Genomic DNA, 23,606 nt, shown 5'->3' on the forward strand with positions numbered 1-23,606 from the left:
AAAGCAAATTCCAAGTGGATATTTCACGAGACCCATAGCAATATATAGGTCATTATATAATATGTGAAGAATGTCATTCATGTTTTTAATTTATCTCATGTAATATATTATGTAATGGGATTACTAAGTGCTTTAGGAAATCTGATTTTTTAGCTATCAGTAATATAACTAACTTTTATTAGTTGATTTGTATATGGTTGATTTCCTTAGCATTTTAAACAGTGGCAGATATTTCTTGATATGACTGATGTTCATCATGACTTTTGTTCAGTAGCTGGATGTATTCCTCAGTGACCTGAATTCCCTGCAAGAGCTCATCAGCAGCCAGCTGAGAGGGTTTTCATGTATTCATTTAGTAGAGTGACATTTGCTCTTTCAGTAGCCAATAGAAGATTTTAAGTAATGAAACCATTTTGGGGCTCAGCTGGACACTGTGTATTTTGGTATTTGTATTCTGTGCCCATAACTGAGCAATGATTTTTAGAGGCTTACATACTGTATATACAAATTAGCTGCACCACACACACAGCCATGGAAATGCCACCCTTGGGTTTCACAGTGGCTTGTTTGCCAAAATGGCAATATCACAGGTAAACTTCTGCATTTTAACAACAAGCCCAGTTTTACTGATAAATCTTCCATAAAAGCCTTTCCCAGTTTTGAGTTATGTGCTGATGTGATAGCTTCTAGTCAGTCTGATATGTTTAATGTGTGGAGGAAAAAACCCCCATGTGTTTCCTGCTCTGCTGGGAGAATATAATCCATATTGTACAACATAAAGCAGTGCTCAGGATGTGAACACACTCCAGGCTTGAATAACCTTACTGTGCTCTACCACCACATTGGAATTATGGGTGGGACTCTTGATGAAAGAAATTGAGGGAAGGATTCCCCTATGTTTTCAAAAATTTTCTACAACTTTTCTTGTTGTTCTCACATTTCACAGTACTGGAAATTACTCTGTCTGGGGCAAAAATATGCTTTTCTAAATAAACAGATTATGTTATATAGCATGAAAACTAAAAAAAATCAAGTAGGCTCAGCACGCCTACACCCTGCCTGCCATCACCAAGCACTCAAACATGCCCAGGCTTTGGCTGGATAACATTTCAAGTGCTAGGCCCTCCAAGAGCAGCTGGCTGTTTTCTCTCTCGGGCCTGTTTTCTCCTTTTCCTGGATTTCTGTCCTTGAACATTTGCTCCCAGTCCAGGTAAACTCAATGCTAATTTTGCCACTATTAGAGTCAAACTCTAAATAGCCTCACATGCTAACTGCAGCCTTTTTTCTCCTCTCTTCCCCAGCCTTCCCTCAGTATCACATGCATCCTTCCTTGTCTCCAATGACATTTGTGCTGGCTGGTGGGTGCCTGTCACTGCCTGCAATGACCCATGCTGGTGAAGGGAAATCCACTCCCTCATCCACCCGTGTTTTACAGGTACAGCAACCCTGCAGACAGCCCTGCCCGACTCATGGGAAGCTCTTTTCATGCTCGTTTGCTCAGCCCTGTTTCTCAGTCACTCCTGAGCACAGCCCCTGGTGCAGTGTGAGCAGGCAGAGGCAGGGCACCAGCAGAGCTTCTGTCATTGTCAGCTGCAGCGCTGGCACAGGAAGAGCAGCACAGCAATGTGTAAACTCTCTCTCTGTTAACAGCATATCCCAGAAGGCAGGCACAACTCCATGTGCTTCCAGGAAGCTCCTCCCAAGCCAGCCAGGAATGCTCAGCAAAATCAAAGATACCTGTACTCCATAGTGGGCATCTTGCACATAATTGCAACTGCAGCTGTTGTTGCAGTTCACATGAAAATTATTCTTACAGGCCTAAAACCTGGCACATTGTTACACATACAAATTGAGCTATTTACATCTCTGTTAGCTTTTCTGATTTGTACACACAAAACCAAGTTTTCAGGAAAATCTTGCATTATGATTAAAATGCAGGTCAAAAGATTGAAATGTTTTCCAGCCAAGTTTTATTTTCTGGGGATCAAAATGTATAAGCTGTACTAGAGTTCTTTCTAAAATAAGCCTTATAAATTTCATGGGTGACTGCATTAGTAGAGCCTATAATCTGTTGGCAGTTATTACTTATAGACCTTTGTAATTTCAGTAATTTTATGTAGTAATAAATGGCTCATAGGCAGCTCCCTCTTCTTTGCCAAAGTAATAATGCTGACTGTAGAATGGTAAGGAGAGGAGAGGAGAGGAGAGGAGAGGAGAGGAGAGGAGAGGAGAGGAGAGGAGAGGAGAGGAGAGGAGAGGAGAGGAGAGGAGAGGAGAGGAGAGGAGAGGAGAGGAGAGGAGAGGAGAGGAGAGGAGAGGAGAGGAGAGGAGGGACGAGGAGAGGAGAGGAGAGGAGAGGAGAGGAGAGGAGAGGAGAGGAGAGGAGAGGAGAGGAGAGGAGAGGAGAGGAGAGGAGAGGAGAGGAGAGGAGAGGAGAGGAGAGGAGAGGAGAGGAGAGGAGAGGAGAGGATGACAAATGAGATTTTTTTTCAAAGTTTTTGTCTCATTCCTTCAGCTTAGTGCACTTGAGCTCGGTTTTGAAATTTTGCTCATCTTCATAATTTTTAATAAAAAAGGATTTTTTTTTCAGGCCAGGAAAACATGGTTTGCCTTGAGAACTGTAATCACATCGTTAAGTTGGTGATGTTTCTGCATATCACCTTGAATAGCAAGGCAGAGCTGATGTCTGAGTCAGGCAGTGCAGATGTACCTGCATTGCTGCACGTGCCCAGGGCGTCCCCAGGAGAATCAGTGTTCATGCAGTCTGTGTGCCTGGATGGAAAGGCTCACCTGTGTCAGGAAAACCCAGTATTTCCAAGGCAGTTCTTGTTTAGCAATGTCCAGGAGTCACTGGGAGTCAGAGCATGGGGGGAGTGTGCCAGACACCATCCAGGGCCACAGGAGAGAGGAACAAGCTCAGACTACCTTAACTGTGAAAGAGTGACTCAGCTGTTTCTTCCAAGTTTTGAGTTTCAGCAGAATATTTTCCCACTATGCTAACAGCTTTTCCACCCACGTATTGTATATGTGGCTCTGTGCCATAGAGGTATTTTAGGATTACAAAGCATAGTGTAAAATTATAAAGTTAAGTGTGAAAAAAGGTGCCTTCTGGATCTTAAAATATATAGGTTGTGTGTAGGGAGTAAGCATGCCTTCGAAAAACCCAGGATGTGCAGGAGGTGAATTCCCATCTATCATTTATCTGTTTTTTTTTATTCACCAGAACCTAGTCAGTTATGTTTTCAGACAGCCTGTATCAGCAGAAATAGAATTACTGAAAAGTCACCCCAAAGTTATGGCATTGTTTTTATCATGGGGTATATACATACTTGGTATATACTAGTCTATTTTTGGTCCTGTAATTGTATGCCATTCCCAAACAGTCCTGCAGGGAAAACAAAAATGAAAAAAGGGAATTAAGCCTAATAAAATAAAAAAGGTTTCTTAATCTGTCAAGCATATTGCAATATTGAGTGAATTACTGCGCTCAGCTGAAGGTGAAATTGGATGGAGTGTGCTTGTAATATTGTTCCAGCACATTGAAGCATTACATGCAAATCCATCCAGTCTGCTTTGAGCAAGTCATTTGTCAGTTCTTGATGCAAAACTGTAACCCTTGCTGTCACTCTGTGACTGCTGCATGAATCAGGCTTGGGAGGACAGATTGAGGAGGAGGACAGTTAGGGGCTGGGGTTGTGCTTGGTCATTAATGTCTTCAAGCAACATAGCTGTGGAATCCAAAGTTTTGCTCTATTGTCACAATTTTTTTTTTTCATGCCAGAAATGCTGATGCAGCAGCAAAAGCCACTCTCAGGGGCCTCACCACATCATGGGACTGGAGAAGAAAAAGAGCAGAAATCTAGGGAAGTCATGCTGGTGACCAGTAACCACCAGTCAGTGGCAGATCATGTTGTAAAGCAGGGAGGGCTATGGCTTCTTTTGGCTCTGTGTCAGTTGAAGGAGCAGTAATTCATGTGTGATGTCTGCAGAACTCCTCAGTTTTCTATGCTGTTTGGATTCTGGGGTTTGGGATTGTGTTTTCTTTTGGTCCTTTATGAAGTTACTTCCAAAGAAAAGCTATAATACAAAATGACAGCATATATTAAGCATAAAAGCATCACTGTCCTCTGGGAGTTGTCGGAAAAGAAAACGCAGAACCACTGGCACCCCATCCAATGTCAGAAGTGCCACTGGCATGTCAACAAATCTCTGAGATCATTGCTGGACAGATCTAAGAGAACCAAAAGGACAAGTGACTTTGTCCCTGGCTAGCAGGAAGATACCAGCCAGGGAAAAAACTCACCCTTGTTTCACCCTCAGGTTGCAAACAGACGAGAAAATACATCCTCCCAACATCTCACACTGGATGCTGATCACGTTTTTCCTGGGTCACAGGAGGGCAACTTGGTTTCATACAGAAGTGTTCAGGGGAAGGGGAACAGTCCTGCTCCACAGCTGGAAGCTTGGACTTGGCATAGTTTATATCTCTGGGCTGAGTTTGGAGATTTGTGATGCTGAAATGAGTGAAACTCAGTGGATGTGCCATGGGAACCAGAGCAAGCAGGAGGTTTGCATGGATCTCCATAGGGTTGGAGCTGCCAAGTTTCATACAGTACTAAAAAAAAAAAAAAAAAAACCAAAACAGTGTCTCTGGAAAAAAAAAATCTGTCTGTGTCTTGAGGCAACTGCAGGCACCTTAAGCCAGCACCTGATTCACTAGCAATAGTTTCTTCAAGGCATTTCAGCTGGCAGACACTTGTCCCAGGCGCTCTAGGCCATAAGGGCTGTTTTCAGTTTAATCTACATTTAAAGTGGCACCTTATTGCAGATTGCTGAGTTCTGACATTCCTGAGCTGTCATGGTAATAGGATTGTGCAGCCTCAGTGGCTAAAGTTTTCCACTCCAAGTGCTGTAAGTCAGGTTCCTAAATCCAGACTCTGATTCCTCAATGTGACTGACCAGTCCCACATGAGACAGTGGGACTTGGCCGTGGTCTTGGACAGCAAGCCAGGCCATTAGGTGCATCAACCAGTTCTGGCTGCAGGCATGCACACTGTCAGATGTGGGCCATCAGAGGAATGCCCTGAGCCCAGGCTGCAAACAGGTATCCCCAGAGGTCAGAGAGGTTCAAGTGCAGGGCTGTGCCCCAGTGGACCTGTTTATGAGGTGAAACTTCATAGCGTGGTGACTGTGTGAGCTGTGATGCAATGCACAGGGTGGCTGGCTTTCAAAGGGCAGCTTTTAAAGCAGATGTTCCCCTTCCTGTCATGGCTGCTTTTTTATCCAGAATGACTACCAGGGCTGATATGTAGGCAGGAGCAAGGTTAATGCAAGTGGCAGTTTTTTCAGAAGTTTGGAAATAGAGTGCATTCAAAATCTAGCAAGTGGCAGAGAGCAGCAGCATGCCTGTTGCTTTCATTGGCTTCCTGTCTGTGCTACTTCTCCACCCGTGATCTAACACTGCATATTTTTGCTCTACTACCTTCTTCTGCTATTTCTATTTGTAGCACCCTGCTAGACTTGTATCCAAGCCAATCCAAAATTATTCTGAAACTCCCTGTGCTAGCAGCAACATGAAAGCAGAACTCTGCAGTGGCTTCAGCAGCTATAGCAGGGTTTAACTAAAGTTAAGAGTGGTTTAAGTCACTTCAGCCTTTACACTGGAAATGGAAATAACATCTGCCAAGGGAAACAGCTTGCAAAAATTGTGTCATTGCCTTTTTTCATGGGATTAACAACCAGCACTTGCAGCTGATGCACTTTTATTGCTTTGTTTTATATGGAAAATTTTGTTTTCTTATTGTTGTTGTGTTATTATTGCAAGATAACAGATAAGGCCATGAAAGTACACTGTGCACAGATGAGGCAGAAGTTAGTACAGTGTAAAGATTGTTCTTCTGCAGTATTAAAGTCAAGTCATTTTTTCTCCTATATAGTATAAGGGGGAGGGAAATAAATTTTCAAAGTGTACCATCCCACCAAAAGACAACAATATAGAAGAACCAAAACAGATTCCCATAGAACATGTCCATTCACTAGCCAAAACCCTATAAAGCTTCAGTGAAGCACATCCTTTCATCCAAAGAGCATGGGTGAAAGACAAGCACCTGGTGCTAGTAGTGCCAGCCAGGCACCCCAGTGCCCCGAGCTGTAAGGGTGCTGCTGACTTACTGCAAGTCAGGGTGTGCAAGGCTCAGGGTCCAAAGAGGAGGTGCCACTGTCTCTGGTCCCAAGAGCCAGACCCTGGTGCCAAAAGCAGCACTGCTGTGCCCAAGGCTTCCTAGCCCATGGACAGGGAGGGGCCAGCAGGCCAGGCTGCTGGGGTGGGCTGGGGGGATGGTGGTCCAGATGAATGTGTGCTGCCAAGAACTGGAGCTGCAGTGCTATACAGTGACATTCTCCTTCTTGTTGTCCCTGTTCAAGTAAGGGCTGCTTTCAGACCTAACCCAGATGTTTGAGACATCTCACTCCCAAACAGAGACCCTGTTTGGTGTCTGAGGGCAGACTGAAAACACAGTATTTCTGAAATCTACTCTCCCATCCCTGCCATTCCATCAGAGCACAGAAACCTCACTCAGGACTTAGTTCTCGAATCCTGTAAATACTCTGATGGCATGCAACTCCCCAAGGACAGAGCTCTTGGAGATAAGAGAGTAGTGTTCCTTCCTTGTGGTTGGTGTCTAAGTCACTGTCTTTTGTTTTAGAGCATTCACTGAGGAAGTGCAAGACCTGAGTTCAATGCCTTCCTCAATCTGAGAGTGTTTGTCTCACTTCCCATGAGCTGTCTAACTGCCAGCTGATCAGCTATTCTGAGTGAAGGTCTTCAGAGTGAAACCATGCCCTCCACTGATGGGATGGTTGCTCTCCCTGTCCCACTGTTGGTGGGCAGCTTCTGTTTGAGAGTGAAGGGATTAGAGCTCCGTGGTTTGAGGGGCCTCAGGCTGCATTTGGTGTTCTGGGAGCTGATTTACAAGACCCCATCCCTTAGGGCATTCAGAGAAGTGCCACCTCATCTCTGGAAGCCCAGGGAGGATAGTGTAAAGTGCATTCCCTCAGAGATGCTGTTGTGGCCACTTGTGGAAGCACAAAACTCAAATGTGAGCCGAGGAGAGACCACAGAGTACAGGCACATGAGAGCAGGACCTCTGTGACTCTGCACTTCAGTGCCTGAGTACTGTTAAGTCCAGCTAATGCACTCGAGTCCTTTATTGGTGGTAACTCCTTAAACCTGGCCTACATTTGGCTCTTTCATGTGGACAGATCCAGGCAGATCAGTCAGGAACTTTACTGCCACTTTGATAAACATTTCCAAGGTTTATTAAATACATTCTGTGACATTCTTTCGTGGAGATGGTAATGTGACAGTCATCATGTGAGAAACCAAGAATTTGCCATCTGGCCTGGCAAGACTTTTTTTCTTTTTACTATTAATTAAACTGAGGTTATTGCAAAATTTTATTATGATGGTTTTGATTTGTCTTGTGATAATGCTGGGGCTAATACTGAGGTATGCAAACCACCTTCCACGCTGGTGAGATTGATGGGAGGTGCAGCTGAGCAGCACTCTTTGGATTCTGGTGTCAGATCTAATAACAAAGTTTCAGGGCCAAATCCTGCTGGCCCTGGAGTGAGTTCTTCTGGTTCTTAGGGGATGGTTTCACAAGGAGGAAGACGTAGCTAAGGGGGAGGAAGGGGGCATTTTCTTGGCCACGATGGTGTCATATAGCATGCACTGGCAGGAAATCTTACTGACCACAGCTTTGCCCTGCTCAGTGAGACTGTGATCATTCATGGGAAAGTAGATGGGCAGTAACAGATCCTTAGAGCACAATGAGAAAAGAAATGAGGCAAAGGTGATAGGACTAAAGCTGAAATAATCTGCAAAAACAGCTGCTGCTGGCAGCTGAGGTGAGAAGGAGGAAATGAAGCTTTTCTGGTGATGTGACAGAAGGTGGCTGTAGCCTGTATGGGGTGGACAGGTGCAGTATTTGGCAGCTTGGAAACCTATTTCCAATCCATGCACAGGCCCAGTTCAGGGCCCTTGAGTGTCACAAGTTCTCATCCATCCTTCCATGATCCCAAGCTGTGACTTGGCAAATATGCTGATGCTGATAGGTTTGAGGAAGTTGGCTGGGTGTGAAGTTGGTGAGCAGTCTTCTCCCAACACTAACTCTGGATATTTTTCCCTTCTCTGTCAGAGACTTGAGTGTTTCACTGCTCAAAAGTAACCACTTCACAAGTATTTCAATAAAATTTATCTTTACACAGATCCCTCGAAGTCTGAGGGACTGGAGACAGTATCAGTTTGTGATGAACAGCCAAGAGAAGTAAATCATTCTTGGGTCAGAGTGAACTCTCATTTGAAGCAGCCAAGATGGCAAAAATGTTAATGAATCAGCAATTTTACAGATCTCTGCTCATTCAGAGAGTAATGTGTGTAAAGAGATGAAAAAGAGCACTGGGTCACATAGCTTTCCAGATCCTTTCTGTTTCTTTTTTACTGCTGAGGGGGACCTGCACAGAGAAGGAGAGGGCTAAAGTTCTGGGCACTGAGCTAGGGATGGTCATCCCACACCCTCTGCTGCAGCTGTGTGAGGGCCAAGGAACAGGGTGATGGTGAGACACTGTTCCCTGTTCACCTGACATCACTGCCAGGTGTGCTCCTCAGTGAAGGACACAGCTACCAACAAACCCAGGGCTTGATAAAATGGAGGGGAAGGGGAAGGGGGCGGAAGGGGAAGGGGAAAGGGAAAGGGTGGGTTAAGCAAGGGCATGATGTGTTGCACTGCTGCAGGTGCAGAACAGCTCTGGGGTTTTTGGGTGGTGTGGAGCAGGCATAGCCCACTAGGCAGATGCTCTTGGCAGCTGATGGATTCATGGAAGTGAGGGAGAATGATGCAGAAAGCTGTGCCAACATGATCCTTCTCTTTGATGCCTGCATTGGGCTCGTGCCCATGAGTCTGGGACCTCAGCAGCCCATTTCCTTCCTCTAGTCTCACGTTATGGTCCTGTTGTCTGCTTGTAGGATTGTCTGTCCTTCCCTGCTGTGGGAGGGAAATAGGGCCAGCAGTGAAGGCCAGCCCACAGCTGGGTGCGACAGAGCGAGGAGAAAGTGGGGTCTGCACAAATCCAGAGAGTCTCTACTCTTAGCAAGTGGAGGTTATACACAGCTGTCCCCAGGCTGTGGACAGGAGGTTCTCCCATGCAAAGGTGTCCTCTCGGATTGGCAACAGACTCCAGCATCTTTCCCTTCATCCTGCCTTTGCTTTTTTCTTTTCTTTTTTTTTTTCCCCTATCCCAGTCACAAAAGCTCTTCAGAAAGCTCTGTGTAATTCCATGGTTCTGTGAATGACTGCAGCCAGGGGTGTGTAACTGGACAGTGCCTTACCCTGCAGAAACTCCCAAAACTCCTGACAAGCTTGGGGGATGGGGTGGGGGGGTGAGGGTGGGATTCCTCCTGCCCCTCTTGGATGTCTGCTAAATGTTATACCTGGAGAGTGCAAGACCAGTGGGGTGTGCAGAGGACCCCCACCTTTATTGGGTTGTGTATTCTAGGATCTGCTGGCTAGCAGGGCTCCCAGAGAGATGCAGCAGCACTTCCATTCCTACCTGAGTGTAGGCCCAGAAGCTGTTTCTGCTCTAGAATAAAATGAGGGTGGAGAAAGCTGGCCAAGCCAGAGACTGAATTGTTTGCCATGGTTTTACAGACTGTCTATCTGGGATGAAACCCAGAGCCCAGATCTTCCAAGCACTGTGTGGAATGGCAGCTGTGGGATTCTCATTTAAGTTACCAGGCATCACATGGCAAAGCTTCTGTGGCACCAGTGGGTTTGTGCAGAGGAACTGCTGAGGCTGGGGCAGCTGAGACACAGGGAGGTGGAGGGAAATGAACTCTGCCATGCCTGCAAAAGCAAGACCTTACAGAATCTCAGCCACAGGACCAGTGTCTTTTTTGTGAGGAGCAATTGGAGTAGGTATCACAGGGGATGTAAAGGAACATGTGAAACATAAGGATGTATTGCCAACAGATGAGATGCTTCAAATTCATTGCAAAGGCGGAGAGCTTTCCAAAGAACTTGGGGAAATTAAATGTAGTAAATGGGATGAATTTGATGGTGAAGTAGAGCATGCACCTTTCCAGAGAAGGGAAGAGGTTCTCAGAGATTGTCTTCACAGGGTGTGGAGCACAGGGAGTGAGCACAGTCACAGACTAAGAAATTGCCCACCTGTCTAAGATGAGTGATTGTATCACAGACAAGAAAATTGAATCAGTCTGGTCACAATGCTTTTTGTCTTAGAAGACACTGATGGCTGAATACTCAGGGTAGGCAAACTTTGGTTTTTATACTGTTTTGACATGAACTAACTACGATTATCCTAACTTTATGGCTGGGGACAGACAATTTATGTGACATGCTCAAGATCACAGGGCCAGTCTGTGTCAGAGTGAGAAGCTGCACCTGGATCTCTCACTTGTGAGGCTGCTGTTCTTAGGGCTTTGTCCTTCTGACTTCAGGTGAAGATTGACTTTGTCTGTGTCCTTTCTATGCCTACAAATGGTAAGTTTTTTGAACAAAACAACAAAACAAAAATGTCACTCCTCCAAATTGTACATCCAATAATTCAAATGCTGTGGCACAATGTACCTTAGAGGAGTCTGCAATTAGTACAAGTAATTACCCCATGCTACAAAATCTGCTGGACATCACCAGTTAAGAATCTAGATGAAACTTACTTTTTAACAAAGTACCTGATGTTTTCCTTTACTAAATGGATTTGGGTGATATCTACAGGATAAATTAACTTAAAACCAAGATGAATTCTACAAACTTCTTGGTGCTATTGTCATGTTTTGGCCACCACTGGAGGTCTCATACCAGTAGAGACAAGTCAGGGAAATAATTAGGTAGGAAAAGTAGTCATCAGCTTTGCAGAGGAGTTCCTTGTGGTTGTCAGAGTTTGCCTCCTTCATTCAAAAAGTTTAACATAAAAGCTGCCAAAGGAGTGGATAGCCATAGCTTGTTGGGACATTTGCAGATTTGTAGGCATGTTCTTGTTCTTCAGCTTCACTGAAGATCTGCAGAATGGGATATTCCAAAGGAGCCATTCACCATGGATCCTAAGGCACGAGGGACCCGGGGCATGTCCAGTAAAAACCCAGCTCTCAGTGGAGCAACCTGTCCTTTTGATTCCAGTTCCCAAACCTACTGCTGACTTCTGCTGCTCCCCATTTCTGCTGTGGGCTGCTGTTTTTAACCTGGCAGTGTTGCCAGAGGCACTGTGTACCTGGCATTTCGTGACACCAAGGGAACAGCCATTAATTGAAATTCATCAAGCAAACTGCCACTTCTGCTTGCTGGTGGCTGTTTTCAGCTCTGCAGCTCTGAAGCAAAGCTGACAATTTCTGCTGGTCTCTCAGATCTCCTGTGGAGTTTTTTTAATTAATATTTGTGAGGTACTTAGATGTTTTCAGGTTTATGGTGATCCCAATAAGTATTATTACTGTTGTATTATTAAGACTAATAATACTGCTAATAGTCTTGGTGAGCCTGGCAAAATTCAATTTGACTAAAATCCTTGCCACAGATGAAAAAAACTAACTCTGGGGATGTGAGGGGGTACGTGACTCAGTTACCAGTAACTTCTGTTTACAAGGGGTAGGAAGAGTATATTTGCTCAAATGAAAAAGGTCAAGGCAGAGGCCCATTTGCTGTTTGTTAATAAGTAATCTAAAGTACAGCACAGCTTTACTGTAACAAATCAGCCTGGCTTAGCTTTTCTTCCATCACCATTATTTCCAGTTCTGGACTAAAATACCAGTTAAAAATGATCCACATTCTCATAGATGATTCTCAATCTATTGAGGGGGTTTGTGACTGGGGACAACAGCAAAAACAATAACAACAAAATCTTTTCCATATATCTTCCAGTGTTTGTCTCAGGACACTGTAGGCAATCAAAGTTGAAATATCAGATAGGGCATTATTTATCTCCTGGGAAATTCTCCTTTAGGCTCAGCCCTGTGCATCTTCTCTATGGAATTGTGCCACTCAAGAGCTGTGGTGCAGCTGGCCTGCTTACAGACACCCCACTGAGTTACTAATGTAATTTTGAAAAACACCCACGTCACCTCTGGAGCTGGCTCACAGTCATCAGTTAAAATTCAAACATGGTGCTCCAGCACATCCTTCTTCCAAGTGACTGAGCATAAGTGCACTTTATGCATTGTGACCTGTGTTCTGTCGTTGTCTTTTGCAAAAAAAAAACCCAAACAGGGGGGTTTTCTAAGAAACAGGGTCATTTTCTAAGAAACACTTGTCTTTAGGTGCCAGTGTTCTGGAAAACAGCTGGAGTCTGTCCTTTGTGGTTCACCTGCTGGCTGTAGGTAGGATTCCCTAGAAAAGGTTTTGCCATTAGAGCCACTGATCATTAAAGTAATACTCGTGGCACCTGCCAGCTAACCACAGCTGCTCAGCCTAGTGCTCCTGTCCTTCCAGTGGCCTGGCCTGAGGCACATCTCAGTCCTCAGAAGAGGGGATGTGATGCACACAGGGCTGCAGCACCAAAGTGCAGCCAGCACAGCAGTGCTGCTGCCTGGGGGTGGTCTGCCCCAGGCAGGGTTACTTCCCAAGGGAGGGTGGCACACACACAGGCACACACAGCATCACCTTTGGACACAGAAACCATGCAGACTGCAGGTTATAATTCCTATCTCCCTGAAATGCAGTTTGGAAAGGCAATGATCCTTTAACAGATCAGCAACCCCTGCTCCAGCAGTCCCAAGTGCTTGTTAACCCAGGGGCAGGGAGAGATGGTCTCTGCAGAGCAGGTCCTGTTTGGCTGTGAACTCAGAGCATCTTTCAAGAGCCAGACTTTTAACAGAATCTTCTAGAGCTCTGTAGTCATAGAGGGAGCAGGGCCTGCCTCCATCCAAGGCTTGGCCACACTGGCAGGAGAGGAAGGAATGGCTTTGTACCTTTGTACCCTCTGTAGCAAGCAGAAGACAGTGAGGCTGAGCAGCAGATTCTGATGTGAAGGAACAGAGTATCCTGGGAAGAACAAATGTGGGATTTGTTGTAGGGTCTTTGTAGTGGGAGAAAAAGAAGAGTCATGCAACTGAGTGCTCACAAACATCAGGAGGCAGCACCAGTGGCACCTTGCTGCCAGGAAAAAGATATTTTGGGTGCTCCAGAGCCCTCATGTTTGCCTTCCTGTGTTCTGTGTTCTTGACACGAGGGGAGTGGAGGACACACAGTGTCCTGGGGAAGCAGGCTTTGCTGGTGCTGCCCTGTGTGTCTGTGCCTGCAGGATGGCTCTCAGTGAGTGGTTGGCAAGCAGTAGAGCTCACAGATCCTGGAACTGACCTGTGTGTGCAGGACGCTCCTCCCAGAAAACCCTGTGTCAGAAACAGGGAGTTCAGTGAAATTGATGCTCACTTTTATGAAGTCTGGCTGAGCTGGGGATTTTGGCAAATATCTTGGAGCTTGAGCAAGGCTAGAAGGAGGGCAACAAAAAGTCCAGATCCTGTTCCATGCTGCTCTGGAGGAGCATGTGGCCATGCTGTACATCACATGTCATGGCAGGGAGAGCAGTAAGTGTTACTAGATGGCAGGCTTTGCCAAACTGGGGTGCCACATGAAAATTCACCTTACACATGAGATACCCATTTGCTGCAGCAGTATACACCAGGGTGATAGCTTTTTCTGCTCCTTTCCCTGGACTGTGTGCTGTTTTCTCATGTTGTGTAGGAGTCTTTAACAACTCTGATTCTCTGCAGTCTTTCTTCTAAAAACCAGGTGATGATTTAATTCTTCTCCTTACAGCAGTGGAAAAACTGGGGTACCAGGATGTGCTGCCTGAAGCAGTGGGCTTAGCTAGAAAATGTTAAGTATTCCCTGAACCTAAGCCTGACTGTTATTCATCACTACCATGTCACCCCTCAGTGGCATCATGGCAGTGAGCCTCTGCACTGTACAGTCTCTTGCTCACAAATGTGAGGTTTTTGATGAAAAGTGAGCCCAGTGCTGCCAACACCACTGCAGAGATATACACTCTGTTCTAACTGGTAGCCAGGATGCCTGGGAAAAAATGCAGGTGGTTTCAGACAATCATAAGCAGCCTATTATCACAGGGGAGGGAGGAAGAAACCCTGGGAATTTTCCCCATGACCATCTGTTAGTTTTCCCCTGGGGCTGTGGCTGGTTTGCACGGGTGGCCCTGCACGCAGTGCTGTGAATCAGAGCTCTGCACTGCCATTGCTGGGCCAGGTGAGCTGCACTGCACTGCTGGAGAGCAGCACGCTCACCTGCTTCCTCAGCTCCTCTGCTGCAGCTCCATGCTCCCTGGCACTCACCAGCCTCAGAGAATGTTCTTTTCCACCCCTGTGGTATCCATAGGACTTTGTAGGTCATGGTGGTCTGGGGCTTGGACCCACCAGGGACTTGCTCTGCCTCTGCCTTGTGCTGGAGGAGCCCAATTCCCCAGAGCAGCAGCCATGGTGATGCAGAGCTCAGTCAGTAGGGCTCCAGCTGGGCAGCCACTGGTGCTGCCTGTGATGGCAAAGGCAGTGGAAGTCCAGGGATGAGCTGGGGCATCGGTCATGAAGTCGTGGTGGAGCTCGCTTTGGCTGAAGTGCACAATCCCAGCCCATTTCCAGCCTTCTCTGCCTTTCTTGTCGTTCTTCTGAGGTATCAAAAAAAGAGGTTTTGCCTCCAGATCCTGGCATGAAAGCAATGTGAATAGCTTTGCTCTTTATCATGTCATCTCAGATGGAAGCCTGAGAGCATTTATGAGAAACAACTTGGCCTGTGGCTCTGTCCTGGCATTTTTGGTGTGTGTACTGGGTGTGCTGAGTGGTTTCCACAGGAACATCCTCAGCACTGTAGTAAATAGGGAAATTCACCATGGAAGAGTTCTTGAATAAGTGAAACTCAGAAACAACCTCTGCTTTGCATTTATAAGCAGGATACAGCATTTTTCAAAGCATTTTTGTGTATTTGCTCCAGGGCAGAATTATCAATTTTTACCAGCACAAGTATAATTTTTGTAGTAAAAATGGAAACCAACAAGACCAAGCTGCACACTGTTGTGAATTTGGTCCAGATGGAAGCTGGATTTCCTCAGAGAAATGCAATAATTTGTGCATTTTTATGGTAAAATAATTCTTCTATGAGTAATGTAAACAGACGCAGAAATAATTTTGCTATTTAAAGATGTAAATGCAATTTCCCCCCATTTTTAGAAGAAACAAAGCTGTTTGCTCTCCCTCCCAGAGGTCCTGAATGAGACAAATGCACCCTTAGTTGTTAGGGAGAGAGCATTATCGGGGGGAAGCTGGTGTACAGTTTGGGTAGGGGAGGACTTTGTTTCCCTGTAGCAATAGCAGCAGTACAGATTTTCCCCATGGCTTTCCCACTTAGCACAGGTTAATTCATGACACACCTCACATCAAACACCAGCACCTGAGTGCCTAGGCTGACCATGTGGTATATCCATTTGCAGATGCAATTGCAAGTTTTTTAAGTTATATCATACTTTCGTGTCTCATTTTAACTCTCTGTTTCTTATTTCTATGCCCAGCTCCTGATTTTAGAGTCAGCAATCCCTGCAGCATGCCCAAGCCAAGCCTGGCACTGCCACACAAGGAGCAAAACATTCAGGGTGGTGACCAATCAGTAGGGAAATTGTAAGATTTAAATGCTGCTGCTGCAGTGATCCAGACTTCTGGAAGCAGCCTTCTGTCACAGCACAAAAATGTGAAGTGAAATGTGGATTCCCAGCAGCCAGGAAGTGACAGGCAGGGTCACTGCTCTCCAGAGGCTGTTTGCTCTCACTGCCACCTCTAGCAGAGAGGGAGGCACGGGGCTGGGAGCTGGCTCAGGTGAGCGTGGCTGTCCTGCCTGCTGGCTCCAGCGCTTGTAAGGCACTTTGAGATCCTGGACTCTGCTCCCGGGACTGTTTGTGCATTTTACACCAAACAGTCACCAGGTAACATGTAATCCCCGATCAGAGCCCCAGGGGTTTGAGCGCAGCACCGCCTCCTTTCCTGATCCTGATCGGGCAGAGGTGTGAACTGGGCTGAGCTGCTTGGCCTCGTCAGGGCTGGGGCAGCTCTGGGCATGCAGGAAGGTGCAAATCTAGATCTTCTGAGCTTGAAAGTATTAAAGGAAGTTGGAGAGTGAAGGGGCCAGATAGCGGGAGAGACCTAGAAGCTGCAGGGGGATGTGTTTCAATCCAAAGTGCAGATTTCAGGTAAAACATCAGGTGCTCCAGTAACAAATTCCTCTTACAGGGAAACGATTGTTCTCACAGATTCCTGAAGTGGAAGCTCATTTTCATAACCATCCTATGTGCTTTTTAAAAAAAGCCCCATCCTAGACACTGCATTTGCTGGGGTTTTTTACCCTGGGCTGCATGTGCTGAGCTGCTCAATGGTGGCTGCCAGCTTGTTATTCTTACCGAGCATGACGACTGCTGTACTGAAATCAAGAGCAACCTGCTCTAATGTAAACTGATTTCACATTGCTCCTGGCAGTCCCAGCTACCTAGTTACCTAGCTACCTAACATCTCTTTTTTTTGGCCAGTCTTTTTCTTTTTTTCCTCTTTTTTTTTTTTTTTTTCCCACAGAAGACACACCCTGTGCTTTCCTATAAGTGTCACATTATATCACCTTGGCTGTTGCACTAGTGTCTGTGACCAGCAGATGTGCTTCTCTGCTATTATCCTTTGTGCATTCCAAAGCCACCTGGGCTCTCCAGCAAACAGAGATTCCAGCTGCCTGTCCACTGCAGGGATAAGGTCTGTGGTGCCTCTGATGATTGCACCCAAGCCCAGCTACCTGCAGAGCACCACAGATGTGTCTGCTCTTGATGTGGCTGCTGCATCTCTGATACCCCACCACATTTGGAGAGCTGCAGCCAGAGAATGACACTTCTGCCAGGCTGGAGACATGCAGGCCCCCAGGGGGGAGCAGTTGTGCTGGCAGGCAGTGGGGGACGTGGGGGAGAGGATTTGAGCCAGAAGGGCCGTGGCAGAAGCAGTCCAATTTGCTGATCATAGTTCCAGCTCAGTGTGCATGATGGATGTGATAGAAATGACCATCCATAAATACCACAAGAGCATTTCAATGAGGTGCTTTCTAGCAGCACTTGCCCAGGCTGGCAGTGTTATGTTAAGGCTGGAGAAGTATCTCCAAGCAAGCTCCCTGGCTAAACTTTGATGAGCATGGTGTCACCCAAGATCTAACTACAATTTGTTTGGGTAAGAGGTTTTGCTTGTTAGTTTCTAAACACACTTTCAAATAGATTTGGGGTTTTACTTCTATTTATTTATTTTTTCCTTTTTTAGCCCAGGTTTTTTGTTGGCGTCACAAAGCCCAACTAATGCAGAGATCTGCATTTATTTTTTTTATGTCTTTTCTGAGATTCATTGTTGTTCTGACAACAATCAGCTTACAGAAGGGCTGCGGGCTGGGGAGGATTTGGCTCTGTGACTCACAGGAGTGACCTGTGTCTCTCCAGAGACCAGCAGGTCTATCTATATATCCTACATACCTCAATATGCTGGCCCACTTTGGGGTGACACACCTGGCATTGCAGGCAGTGCTGTCTGGATTCATGCTCTCCCATGCCCCAGTGTCTGCAGCACAGTTCTGCTGAGACACAGCAGCCAGCTGTGGTTGTGGTTGTGTCATGGCAGCAGCTGTTTTCCTGAACTCCAGGCAGCTTGGGCTGCTGGACAAATGGCTGCACACAAATAATGCACAGCCTAGCGTGCTGGCTGGGATGCAGCTGGGGAGTTACAAAATACTACCTGAACTTATGAAGAGAAAGGTAAAGAAGAAGGACTAGCTTCTGTCTTAAAACTTATGTCTTGCTTTATATATATTACTGCATTCTAAAACTCTAAACTCTTTAGTTTTTTACTCTGTGATATTATACACTGTGTGTGTGAGAGAAAGTGTGAGTGTGTGTGTGCTTCTGAGTGGCAGGTCCTCCCTTCTGCTAAGATCTGAGAAAGAAAGTTAGTTATCTTTGATCCTTAAAACCTCTGAAGTCTCTTGACTGTTTGAACTTGTGATGCATAGTCAGAATTCATTCATATTATAAATAAATAACTGGCAGGTAACCACAATAGTGGTAACAGCTTCCATTCTTTCTGGGGAATCATTAACTCCAGATGAATCTCCCTGGTTAACAGCTAAATACAGTTAAAAACAAACAAAAAAGCCCAACAAAACAGACACAAAATAATATTGGTTGGAAGGGACATCTGGAGGGCTGTACACCAACCTCCTCAAAGCAGGGCTAACCTCAACATCAGCTTAGGCTGCTCAGGGCTTTGTCCATTATATTTTGACATCTCCAAGGATGGGGATTTCACAAACCTCTCTGGGCACCTGCTGGAGTTCAAGTCCTCTTATTTTGAAAAATTTCTTCTATGATGTTGATTGCAATTTCTTCTGTTCTTGTGCTGTTCAGCTCTGCAGAGAGCCTGTCCCATGCTGGCCAGGGTGCCATTGCCCATCAGCACTGCAAAGTCATGCTGCTGACTCTCACTCAGGGTTATTCTGTGTCAGGTGCACACTTTACATGTGTCCTTGATGAATTTCAACAGATTTCTTTCACACTTGCCTTCCAGGCTGTGGAAGACCACCTGAATGGCTGCCTTGTCCTCCAGCATAAGAACATAGAGCCTCAGTTCATCCTGCACAGACTTGCTGAGGAACCATTGTTTTCTGTCATCCAGGTTATTTTCTGTCATCCAGACTGCTGGTGAAGCCTAGCCCTGTTGTCATTTGAAGAACACCACCTGTTAATACCAACTGAGTGTCTAGTTCTTGACCTTTATTATCCTTTTAGCCCTACAGGGTAGCTGTGAGCTCTTTCAGCCAGGTTGTGGTGCACCCATTCAGGCAATGCCAAAGACCATGCTAAAACAAAATCAGAGACATCCACTGCTTCCCCCACCTTGTCCCACGGGCACATCATCCCAGTACAGGTGACACCCACACCAGTCAGGTACAGTGTGTCTCTGTTAGATACACACTGGCTGTTACTAGCTGCCTTCTTGTGTCTGGGCATGGCTTCTTTGTGGATTTGCTCCATAACATTCCCAGGAAAAATGTATGGATATCTTATGTAAGACATCTTCATCTTTGCTTTGGCTAATCCCTTTCAGGACAAGCAGGTTGATTACATGTGTTGAGTCGGTGAGCTCTTCAGCAAGAGCCTGTGCTGTTGGTTGAGGAAATTTTTGTTAGGGAGTGGCTGAGCAGGCCAAACCCAGAAGCACCCTAAGCAGGGCACTCCTATTTCCCCTCTGTTGGGGCTCCCTTTCTTCCCAGCCCCACCACCACTGACAACCTCCCTGCCATTGTTGCTGTGGTCTTTGTGCCACTTCAGAGCAGGAGCCCTACAAGGAGGAGATGGGAAGAGCAGGGGGATGAGGCTGCCAGCATGGTGTGCCAGGTCCTGGCTCTGGCTAAGGTTCAAAGAGTTGGAGTGAAAGGAAAAAATAAGCAGGAAGAAAGGGTAAGGTCATCTGCATGGAGTGTTTGGGATGGGCCTGGTCCTTTCTAGAGAGCATGAGTAGCTCAGTCAAACAGGGAGGGCCAGGCATTTGCCAAAACTCCATTTGCACAATGGCCTGTAGTGGTTTGAATTCAGAGACAACAGTTGAGTTTCACTAGTTACAGCTTTGGTTCACAGCCATCTGAACAGGGCTGAGGTCAGTGGTGCTGCTGCAGGAGGTAAGAAAGAGAATGGCTGAAGAGCCACCAGGTCTGACAGTGGAGCCCCAGCAGGACAAATCCTACTGTGCCAAGCTGGCTTGCATCTGGGTGCCTTGAGATTTGTTCCTGCCACAGGGGCACCTGCTCCCAGCCAGGGCAGGGCTGTGACAGCCCCTGAACCTCCCCTTTGCTCTGGAAAACAAAATCCTGGGCACTCTGCTCAGTTCAGGGATGGGCCAGCCTCAGAGCCAGACAGACCGAGCAGAGCAGACCCATTCCTTGTGACTGGAACTGGACTGAAATTGAGGAACTTGCCCTTGAGGAAAGAGGCAGCCCAGCAGTGGCTGGTGAGGACTGTAGGAGCACTCAGGCAGGCAGCATCGGGCATGCCTTGCGAATTGGAAGAAACAGATGCAATTCTGTCATCATTTGTCATTTCCACACAAATGTGATGGCAATTCTGTGGTGCACTTATACCTGTAATCTCCTTAGTAGCACATCAGAAGACTCCTAAGAGTGATGCACAGAAAAGCAAAAAGGGTGGTAGTGTGGTGCCAGTGCTGCTTGGAGCCAGGTGCATTGCTAGTGAAGGAGACACAGCTTGGATTCCTCTGCAGGGCAGGCTGAGGGCTCCAGGTGCCGAGGGGAGGGAGCCCTGCACGCTGCAGTCCTCCTGCATCAGTGAAACCTGATTTGCTGGGTCACCCTCCTGCAGTGACACAATATCATTTGGAATTGTTTGCCTATTACAGAGATACCATCAAAAGGTGTGGTGCCTTGATTGGAGTCTAGCAAGAAAGTAACACTCTTATTCACCCACCCACCCACCCACCCTCCCACCTTTGGCAGATGGTCTGAGGGTCTCTCCTTTGCTTCATGACAGAAAGTGGTTGATTCATCCCCACCCAGCAGTAATTATGAGTTGCTGCCTACTGGAAGTTCCCATGTTGGCATCAGAGTGGTAAGCCTAGAACTCACTGCTAACATGCATTGCAAAGTAAAAGCATGATTTCTTGATGTCTGTTTTATATTCAGTGACTTAATACTCGGTATTATTTCCTTGTGATTTTTTTAATGATCATTAAAATGTCCCTAACTGCTATTACCCTGCCACACTTCTATTTCTCAGCAGCTGTTTGCATGCAGCCTTCCCATTCAGCTAGAAAGCAGCTCTGGTAGCAAAAAATTTATAGCCTTTTTTGGTTTTCTTTCCTTTTCAAAGAGCCCCCTTCTCACAGCCTCCTGTGTAAAACACAGCTCCTACTGTGGGGGCTTTGCCATCCTGGAAGCTTCTAATTTCATCCCCTTATCTTTGGGACAAAATGATTCCCTTCTCAGAGCAGTTCCTTATTGAACCAGTCTGGCTTAGCAGGCCTCCACTCCACTTCTTTGTTTAAGGTCATTTATTTTTATATCAAAAAGGTAATAAAATTGACAAAATATGTTTATCTATATTCTAACTGTACGGATTACACAGAAGCAAAACAAAACATCCAACAGACTTTCTATTGTTTTTGGCATCAGTGCTGAGCCATTACAGTACCAGCAGCAGGCAACTTTTCCTCCCTTCAGCTCCTGAAACCTCTTTGGCACCAGTGTCCCCACCAAGCTCTGTGGTTGCTCAGTCCCTTCCACCATCCCAGGGGGTTGTTAGTATGAAGTGGCCAATTTTTACCAGAAGCAGGGCCAGGCATGTAGGGAGGGCCCCAGCCCCAGCCCTGCCTGGGCTCTGCCTGGGAAGGGAGGGCAGGAGGGGCAGGGGCAAGGCAAGGGGCCCAAGTGCACCTTCAGACACTGAGCTGGGTGCACAGTCTGCAAGAAGGCTGTGGGGGCCCTTCTGGGCAGGCTCAGGTTCTGTGGAGCCCATTCCCTCAGGGGGATGTTCCCAAAGCCTCCATCTGGAGCAGGGGTAGCCTCCCCTTGCCCTGGCTCAGAGCTTTGGTGCTGAGAGCTGTGATGAGTGACCTGTTCCCCAGAAGGAATGCTAAACCCCAGTGCTTTCCCAGGAAGGGGGCTCACATTTAGGGGTCAGATATAGTATCTAAAGGAGCTCATAAACCCACCATGGAACAGCAGCAGCAATCTCCTTAGCAAGATCTGGTTTTATGTGTGTTCATCAGTGAGCTGGGATCAGAGTGAGTGTAGGGATGGCTGGCTGTGGGGGCCATGGCAGAAAGGGGTGTGGGAGGATGGAATAACTCTGTAAAGCAGAGGATGCATTAACATCTTCACTGCTTCTAGCAATGGACAAGGATTCTCCTGATACAAGGATACATGGGGCCTGGACATTGTATTTTAATGTGCAGATCAATGGAGGGAAAGAGAAGAGACAGCAATGGAAGGTGAAATCAATTCACTCAATATATTAATATACAAGCTCCACAGCCTCACTGCAGCATCAGTGCCATCTGTCCAGCCATGTGACATGTCACCTAACAGGGATGCTGCACAGGAGGCAGGGATCAGGCCAGTGCCAGCCATGCCATACCCTGCAGCGTTTGCTGCAGCAGCAGCTTTGCCTCTGACCCCAGCACTGGGGCTACCCAGCCTCCAGACCTGGGAGAGGTTTGGTGCCTTTCTGTGCCTGACTGCCCTGCTCCCCACTGGCAGCATGCACAGGCAGGTGTGTGGGGTCTGCAGAAGGGAACTGGGGAGTTCCTGTGCCCCTCCAGAGCAGGATCAGTGCACAGCAGCTGCTCCCAGGGCAGCACAGGCTGCAGACAGTGCCAGCAGCGTTTCAGCTCGGCAGCTGGAGCAGCCCTGGATCATGGTCTGGCTTTCCCAGGGCTCTCCAGGAGCCTGCTGGGGTAAGTGCTTCTGCAAGCCAGTGGGGCAGGGTACCCAAATCCCCTTGGTGCTACCAGTGTCTTGCTTACTTCAGGCACATCCAGAAGGTGTTGACCACCAGCATCCGTGCCCGTGTGCTGTGCAGTGCCTGCCCTTGGGAGAAGTGTCAGGGCCTTGGCTCTTGGCCCAGAAAGGATGCACAGCCTGTGTGTTCAGACTCCCAGTGGGTGCAGCCAGAAGCAAGACTTTGGGAGCTCTGTTTTTGTTTGACAGTGCCCAATCCTTGCCCTTGAGAGAGCAGCAGCTGAGGTGAGGTGACCCTGCCCACGCTGTGGAGCTGTCCCAAACCCAGGCAGTGTCACCTTTGTGCCACTTCCAGCTGAACAGAGAGAGAACTTTGCCTCCTCTCCATCTATCAGGAAGGTCAATCTCTGTATGGGCTGCCTTTTCTTTTAAATCTATACATTAAAGGGTGTCATAAAATGCTGTGCTGGGGGTGCAATTAACGACTCGTTAGAAGCACTCTGAGATTACTGGCTCTCAGTGCAGCAGAGAGAAAGCAGGGAGATTCTGGAGTTCATTTCCAAACAGGTGAGTGGGAACTCTCAAACCAGGAGGCAGTTAATGTGTCTGGTTTCTGCTTTCCCTGAAGTGAAGGTGGGCATTAGACTGAGGTGTGCAACATTCACATCATGCCTCATCTAAAATTTGCCAATATTAATTTGCTGCCTTCTACTGTTTAGCAATCAAACAGAAACATTTCAGCTGATACCTCCTGGGTGACAAGGTTTGAGAAATAACCTTTTGGTCACTTTTGCAACTGAAGTGAAATAAGTGAAAATGTTCTTAGGTGATAGAACAGCTACATCACATGAGCAGAGCACATTATCTCAGAGTTACCTGTACTCTCCAGCGTGACCCAGAGAGTTTATTAACAAGAATGTGTATTAATTCTCTGACTGATACTGTACACAGTGCAAGGGAAATGCTGCTCAGGCTTACAGGAGTGTGTTTCCCTGATCCCAAAGCCTTTAAACTTTAACACCAGCAGTGGCAAAAGCTGCCTTGGCTGCCATGGGAGCGGGC

The 23,606-nt window shown here is 46.8% G+C and overlaps 1 long non-coding RNA gene across 3 annotated transcripts in view; it reads left to right on the forward strand.

The window, feature by feature from the left end:
* The window catches only part of LOC108962916 (uncharacterized), a 35,594-nt gene that overhangs the window by 3,200 nt on the left and 8,788 nt on the right, over window positions 1–23,606 (forward strand). The window contains exon 4 of one of the 3 annotated variants that reach the window (XR_007778557.1): window positions 1,302–1,430. The exons of 1 other annotated variant lie outside the window; for it this stretch is intronic. This is a non-coding gene — a long non-coding RNA (uncharacterized LOC108962916). Of the gene's footprint in view, window positions 1–1,301; window positions 1,431–18,640; window positions 20,546–23,606 lie in introns of those variants that run through there. One more of the 3 variants, XR_001991647.3, reaches the window with a different exon arrangement.

This window comes from Serinus canaria, chromosome 11 (genome assembly GCF_022539315.1).
Source record: "Serinus canaria isolate serCan28SL12 chromosome 11, serCan2020, whole genome shotgun sequence".
Lineage (NCBI taxonomy): Eukaryota > Metazoa > Chordata > Aves > Passeriformes > Fringillidae > Serinus > Serinus canaria.